Below are 8,001 nucleotides of genomic sequence, written 5' to 3'. Positions count from 1 at the left end.
CGGTGTTACAAATGCTGAAATTTCTTGTGCCCTCTTGGATAGCGGGACTTGCCAATAACCTTTAAGCAGATCAAATTTACTTTACAAATTTCGCAGCGCCAACCTGGTTGATGCAATCATGCAGCGGGAATGCATCCGGCTTTGTGACACTTAACTTTTCGAAAATCGGAGCAAAATCTAGGTGTATTATCTGATTAAAGGTGCCAGCAAGCACGGCGAAGCCCAGCAAGAAGATGGTTCAGCAATGTTGTTCTCTAGCATGTACTTGACCTCAGCATCTAGGATTTTGCGCTTTTCTGTGGACACACTGTAGAAACGCTGTTTGATTGGTTTTGCATCTCCTACCGTGTTCCAGCAGATGAGTTTGTAAAGGTGTGTTGCCAAACAAACTTGGAAAACTGAATTAGCCCTGCCAACTCGACACACTTTGCTTCATCCAAATGACTCAAAAACCTATCCAAGTCTTTAAGTGTCTGTGTTCTTTAGAAAACCATACATCACTTCATCAAAAATATGTGAATCTACATTCTCATCTACCAGAGACTGACCAGAAAAATCCACCACAGTGTTACAGTGTGCAACAGCAACAGGCTTAACACTCTCCAAGGTACATACCTTAGTTACACCTGGCGTAACCACATGAGAATAAAACGGCTTTAACAAGTTGATGACAACACTGTGTTTTCTTCCTCCGTTCCGGAGTAGAAATTAAGTTCTCAACCAAAGTCTGCTGCAGCACTGTGTGCGGACCCATGAACCTGGCCTGAGGTGATCCAACAATCGGCAAAAAGGCTAGCACTTGATCACCTGGATTAAACTCACGCCGCTCAGCCCGTCTAGCGTAACACATTTAATTTTCTCTCGAGCCTTTGCCAGTTTCCCCTTTGCGAACTCTCCTGCAACATACAGTCTTTGCCTAAAACCATTGACATAATCAATCAGGTTTTTGGGGGGGGGGGAGCACTACTCTTAAAATTGTCCCTCAATACTGCCAGTGGACCACATACAGAATGTGCAAACACCAAGTCATTGGGGCTAAACCCAGTGCTCTCCTGTGTCACCTCCCTGGCTGCCAACATTAACCATGGCAAACCCTCCTCCCAATCCTTGCCTAGCTCTGTACAAAAGGCACGCAGCAGTGACTTTAGCGTCTGGTGAAAACGCTCCAGTGCCCCTTGACTGTGCATGATAGCCAGACGACTGACAGTGTTTTACACGAAGTTGTTTTAATATCTGCGCAAACATATGGGAGGAAAAATTAGAGCCTTGATCACTTTGAATCACCCTAGGGATGCCAAAAACTGAGATGAACTGGGAGAGTGCTTTAACAGAGCTGGTAATTATTGACCGCAGAGGGTATGCAGCTGGATATCTGGTAGCTTGGCACATGACAGTCAAAAGATACTACATACCAGACATAGAAGGAGGCAGAGGTCCTACACAGTCAATGATTATGTGTTCAAATGGTTCACCAATGGCAGATATTGGGTGCAAATGGACAGGTGTAATAACCTGATTTGGCTTGCCAGTCATTTGACATGTGTGGCATGTTCTCATGTACTCCGACACATCCTTTTTCAGCCGAGGCCAAAAGAAATACTGTAAAATACGGTCATAAGTTTTCCCAACCCCCATATGCCCGGACTGATCATGGGACAGTTGAAAAACCAAGTTGGGACTACAATTTGGAACACTGGACTTCCCAGACCAATCTCATTACAGGGCACCCAATTTCTCACCAGCAGACCATTGTCCACGAAGTAGCCATGTTCCTTGTCGTTCCCTTCAGCAACCGGAACTACTGTCTCCAACAAATCTTTAAGGGAGGGATCTAACCACTGCTCTGCTAACAGCTCTGCATGTGAAACAGAATGGAAAAATCAGACAAGTTCACACCTGGTTCTTCTATAATACTGTCACGATCAGATTTCTCCAAGTCACGCAAATGTGTCCCCTTCACTTCAACTTCAGGCTTGTATGAAGCTGCAGTCAAGCCACGACCAACAGCACTGTCCCTATAGTTACTGGAATAGCCACGCACATTTCCCAAATCACTGCGATCAGTATGTTTCCTGATCTGCTGCCTCACCCACTGTTTCTACCTGTTGCTCAGTTAAATGTGTGGAAATACAGTCAGGAACTGCATTCTTGAACTGTTCCAAAACAATAAGATTACACAAATCATCAAAAGTCTTCACATCAGAAGCTGTATACCAACGATTCAGCAAGTCACGCGAAAACTCAAGATGGGACTGTTTATCCTCCCTCCTACTCCTCCAAAACCACTAGCGATAAGCTTCAGAGACCATCTCCTTCAGAACAGCAGTTTTCACAGATGCATAACTCAAGCTATCTACCACAGAAAGCTGAAATTGCTTCCTGAGCCCTACCGGTCAAAACACATTGCAACATAAGTGTGCGGTCCCCATCATGCCAGTCCCCAGCTAACCTCTCAAACAGAAAAATTTCTCAGGGTCTCATTAAATTTCAGAAGCAGCTGCAAACTAGTCCCTAAATCAAATTGTGAAGAACATGCACCTAAAGTAGGACCAACTTCACCTAGCTGCTGACTAGCTTCCATGCTTAACCTACCCTCTGTAATCAGGCTTAATTTTTCATGCTCCAAACTAATTCTGGCCTTCTCTGTGTGTCACTTCATTTTTTCATGCTCCGTCTGCAACAATTCCCTCTGCTCTCTAAATAATAAACCAGCACTTTGACTATCTGGCAAAGACAATCTCATAGTACTCTTATCAGCTGGCAACACCTCCATTTCATACGTTAGCCTTCAACACAGACTTAACAGTATCCTTGAGACTTTTGTCACAGATCTCAATCTTATTGTGGTCAGCAATTCTCAACAACTGCTTTTTTGTGCAGCCATCTAGGAAACCCCCTGGAATCTCCACACACACACTTTACAAACCTGGACCAACGGAACATACAGTAATCAACACACTGGTTGCAAATAAAGGCAAAAAAGGAGTATCCCCTCTATCTGCCTAACCACACACTAAAGTAACTTACCCCTAGTCTTCATGTGATTAATTGCGGTGGGTATTTATGCACTATAGACCGCTAGCGTGAGAGCGACCAGCCACTGGCAATTTCTCCACCGCCACGGACATGCTCCCGAGACCTAGGTCTCCAACCGTGTTCACCACAACACTACAAAAACAAATCAGCGGAACTCAAAGGAGCAACACTCTTATGCCTAACAGGGGAAATCCCTTTAGCGCCAACATCATTACACACCAGCATGCCAACACTTACCTTCCGCTGGGCAAACAGGATTTCCACTTCACAACTCCACCAAGGACACTCCGCTCTAGGAGTTTTCCCATAACCTCAATTAGGCTACATCAAAACAAGGCGCAAAACAAAATATGCAAATTAATCAGGGAATCCCACAAAAATTCATCCCCCAGATGAGATACATCCCAACCCCCCCTCACAGATTGGTCAGGGCACTCAGACTGCCAGGGAAACCCCCACAGTCAACTGCACCTGGACAGCTCAAGCACAAAGAGAATCAATTAGGCTAAATACACAACAAACAATGCCAGCAGGAATCCAAATTGGACGAGCCCCCATTTTGTCACAGCTGGCTCAAAACCGCAACAAAAAAGAATATTACTATGACACAAAACTACAGTAAAGGTACCATTACTTTTATTTTTGCACAGACAGACACAACTTAATGTTCAAATAATCATCTGAAGTGTGATAATGAGTAAGTCAGTCATGTAAGCAGGTATGCATGCTTGAAGGAATAGTGAGTGGTGTTGTATGGTGAAAGAAACAAAAAATAATGAGGCATATAGGGAACAGGGTTTCCCTCCTCTCTAGCCCCAAGTGCAGAACATGAGACACGCTCTTATGCTGAGAACACCGGGCCCAGGTGGCTCCAATAACTGATGATCTTAACCACACCTACTGGCATCTGCAACATAGAACACAAAGAGATAGACATCCCAGCAGCTGAAAGAGTTGGGGATGTCACACAGAGCAAACTTAAGTCTGAGAGAAATGATCCAAATCCTGGACCACTAGATCCGGTACAGCTATTGCAAACCCCCATGGATTTTAAAAATAGAGCAGGTCTTGGGTTTCTGCATTTAAATGTTAATCTATCCCTAATAAACTGGTTACAAATGATGGGTATATGTTTTTTAGAACTGATCGTTTAGGCAAAGGAGGTGTTGCAATTTTTGTGAAATCAAAGTACAAAAGCTCTTTAGTGCTGTCCGTCACCAAAACCAGATGCAGTTTTACTGTAGTGGGCTGTTACAGGCAGCCCTCCGCCTTGAGTGATGCCCTTACCTCACTCTCCGATGTACTGCACAAACTGTGTGACTCTGAACTTAATCTAATGGGGGATTTGAGCTGGGACTGGCTCACATCAGTATCAGACACTTTTAGGGACTCTCTGAATCTTACACAACTGATAAATGTTCCAACAAGACTAAATTCCCGTACTCCTGGTATGACAACTTTACTAGACTAGATTTTAGTAAATACTCCACATAAATATAATTCTGTTGGGGTATTTTGTAATGATGTCAGTGATCCCTGTGTAATTGCCTGTGTGAGAAATGCAAAACCGCCAAAAATTAAACCTTGTTTTATTTACAAGAGGGTTTTTAAGCATTTTGATGTACAACCTTTCCTGTATGATGTGTACCATCCTGATATTGACATTGCCTTTGAGCATTTTAAAACAGTTTTTATATCTATTTGTGATAAACATGCCCCTATGAAGAAACTCAAGATTAGAGGAAGAGATAATCCATGGTTCTCTGAAAAATTGGCAGAGTTAATCAGACTGGGTTTTTTTCCCCTGGGTAAAAAAAGGTTAAATAAATAAAAAATAAATAAAAACTTAGGCCTGTGTAAAACTTCAATAGCCGAGTCCCAAATAGCCGCCTATCCCCTTTACTGGCCTGGTGTGGGAACACATTTTGACAAATAAAGGCCTGCCTTAATTTAACGCCTGGTCTGGTTTTTATAGAAGTTCTTTGGATGTATAAAACCTCTTAAACCCCGCGGGGTCGCCTGCTTTAGCTGCTTAGATCGTTTATAGAAATATTAACGTTAAAACATATGATTAATATGTCAGTATGGACAGTATGGACATGGTGCGGCTGTGGCTCAGGAGATAGAGCGGGTTGGGTGTTTATCGGAAGGTCAGCGGTGTGTCGAAGTGTCCTTGGGCAAAATGCTGAACCCCGATTTGCCCCGACTTCTGTTCCGCCAGGGTATGAATGAGTGTGAATGTTAGTTTCTGTCTGAGCACTTAAGAATGAATGCAGATGTGTAGTGTAAAAGTGCTTTGAGTGGTCGAAAAGACTATATAAAAATACGGAGCATTTACATGCTACACATCGTTAGATCGTTTAGATTCTCCACAATTCAATCGTTCAGTTCATTTAACAGAAATAACAAGCCCCCAAGTCTGATTCTGAGATTTACCGGTGTAACCTGCATGATACAAGAGGGGAAAGGGAAAAAAGTGATGACTGCCGTTACCTTTGAAGCACTCGTTAAGTCCCCAGCAAGCAATAGCCGTCATTTGACCGTCTAGGTTTACTATAGACCTGATTTAGTCCAGCTATGAGTAACCCACTTCTAGCCACAATAACTTTACATGTGGCTTTACATGCCGTTTTTACAAAATTAACTTGCGTGTATGGTGTTTGATATTCCATCATTTAAGCAAGGTCTACAGTGATTACAAGGTTTTTTGTTTCATTTCTTACACATGATTTACGTGCAGCCTGTGCGTAGACATGATTTAGCTCGTAGACAGACCGGCTATTTGTAGCCCACTTTTAGTCAAAAAAGTCAAAAATGATTAAAAGTGGGGTTTTGCACGTGAGATGGTTGATATCCCATTATTTTTGCAATGTCAATAATATCTACAAGATATCAAGTGTCATTAAATTGACATGTCTATCTGTAGCCACGATTTAGCTCTTATTTGGATAGGCTACGTGTAGTCTGCTTTTAGCCCACACCGCAAAATAGAGGCAATTAGTGACATTTAAATTATCTTTATTTTCGCTGTAACGTTCACTACATTAACTTTCATTTTAATTTAAAACAAAATGCAATTACTATTTTCAACTGCTAGATGGCAGCTGTAGCCCTACTGAGACATGACTACTGGCAACGCGAGACTTGAAAGTTTGTATACATCAGAGTTGCCAGATCTCGCGGTAAACACATCCGCCATTTTTAAACGAGGGATATGTTACGATTTTGGCCTTTCAACGAGTTATTACGAGACTTATTTAGCAAGTTTAGCTTTTGGGGTGTAGTTTATTCCAAATCTGCTCTATATATATAATATCTATATATATAATTTTCTTGGGGGAAGACCCCCAGTACCCCACACAAATATACCATCTTAATTTTTTATATTATACCGCCCTGTGAAAGCTTGTTTTAATCCCCATGGACATTATTTCCATTATTTTTTGTAAATGTACCTGCTTTGCGCCTGCCTCGACTTCTCCCTGCACTCACTCACACACACACCTTTCCCTCTGGTCTCTCACTGCAAACACACCAGCTTTCCCTGCTTTTCTCTGTCTCCCTGTCTGCTCCCCTGAGTTTATCCATCAGCAGTAGGTTATGTTTTATAAAGTCACTGAAAAGACACAGAATTGTTTTTCCCAGTGTTCCATTTTTCAATTCAGCAGGTGTACCGCATGCCAGCTTGTTAATTAGTAGCTCATCAATGTCATCGTCCATCCCAGTGTTTCATTGTTGACATCGTCCGATACCAATTTTGTAGACATCATTCTACCCTAATTTGAATATACTGATTTACTCTGCAAGTAATTTTGTGACTGCCTTCCTTCTTTTTTTTAAGTCGTGATATAGGTCTTAAATTTCATTCATAACAGTATTAAAAAGGTCTTAAATTTGACCAGGTGAAACCTGCAGAAACCTTGATATTGTTCCATTACATCGTCTACCTGACTTTGCATAGTGTGGGACTTCTTATTTTAAACAATCTTTATTAGCTATCTTTATTTGCTTATGTTTCCATAAAACTCCACATTTAAAGCTCCCTTTTATATTATTAAGTAAAAGTGCTGCTGATAGAATAAAATTAGGCATAGTCGCTTTTTCCACAAAACACAGTAAAGCAAGTAGTAAAAGGAAATTTTATTTAGCTCAAGATTCAAGTTATTATCACTTAACACTAAAAAATGTCATTAAGAATCTGGAAATAGAGAAAGTTCAACATTATTGCAAAAAACAATGAAAACAAATTGATTTTCAAATTTGTTGCTGGTTAATTATCTGATCAAGCAGTCAATTACTTTGTCTATTCAGCTTTATGCAAGATGTGCATTATTTTGTTTGTTAATTGTAGAAATGATGGAAGATGTGAGAAAATGATACTAATAAAGAGAACTTGAATTGTAATAATGGAGTTGTATTTGTGTTTTTGAGGACTACTATCTAAAAATGGGCATTTTGTAAATTTTAAGTTTACTAGTAGTAATTTTGTTGAGTGAGTTTCCATTAGTATTTGAGTCTCGCACAATTCATTTTTTTGAGTAGATTTCCCTCAGTGTATAAGTTGTGCATAATAACATTTATTGAGTAAATTGTAAAGTGGAATTTTTAGTTAGGTTTACTCAAAAATAGTATTATATATATATATCAGTTTCTACAAATATTTTGAGTTTTCTATTCTTATTCAGGTTTACAGTGTAGGGGCAAATCGCTAGCAGTCCCCGACACATTAATTGGCCTTTTAGCTCTGGTTTGGGCTCAATCAACGCTTCTTGTTTGAAGCTTTAATAGACTGGTTTATGAAGATGAAGAATGTGATTTTGTAATTTGAAATACAGTGCAAGCCTATTTTTATATTTCTATATTGTTATCTCCCCTATAATAGAAATGAAAAAGTAACTAAATGCTCAAATACTGCTGCACTTTTCAGGTACTTGTTCTTTAGTTGAGTATTTCCATGTAATGCTA

This window comes from Micropterus salmoides, unplaced genomic scaffold (assembly GCF_014851395.1).
Source record: "Micropterus salmoides isolate LMB-PRFRI ecotype aquatic unplaced genomic scaffold, ASM1485139v1 Ms_hic_scaffold_4, whole genome shotgun sequence".
NCBI classification, from domain to species: Eukaryota; Metazoa; Chordata; class Actinopteri; order Centrarchiformes; family Centrarchidae; genus Micropterus; species Micropterus salmoides.
This window is presented reverse-complemented; position numbering follows the sequence as displayed.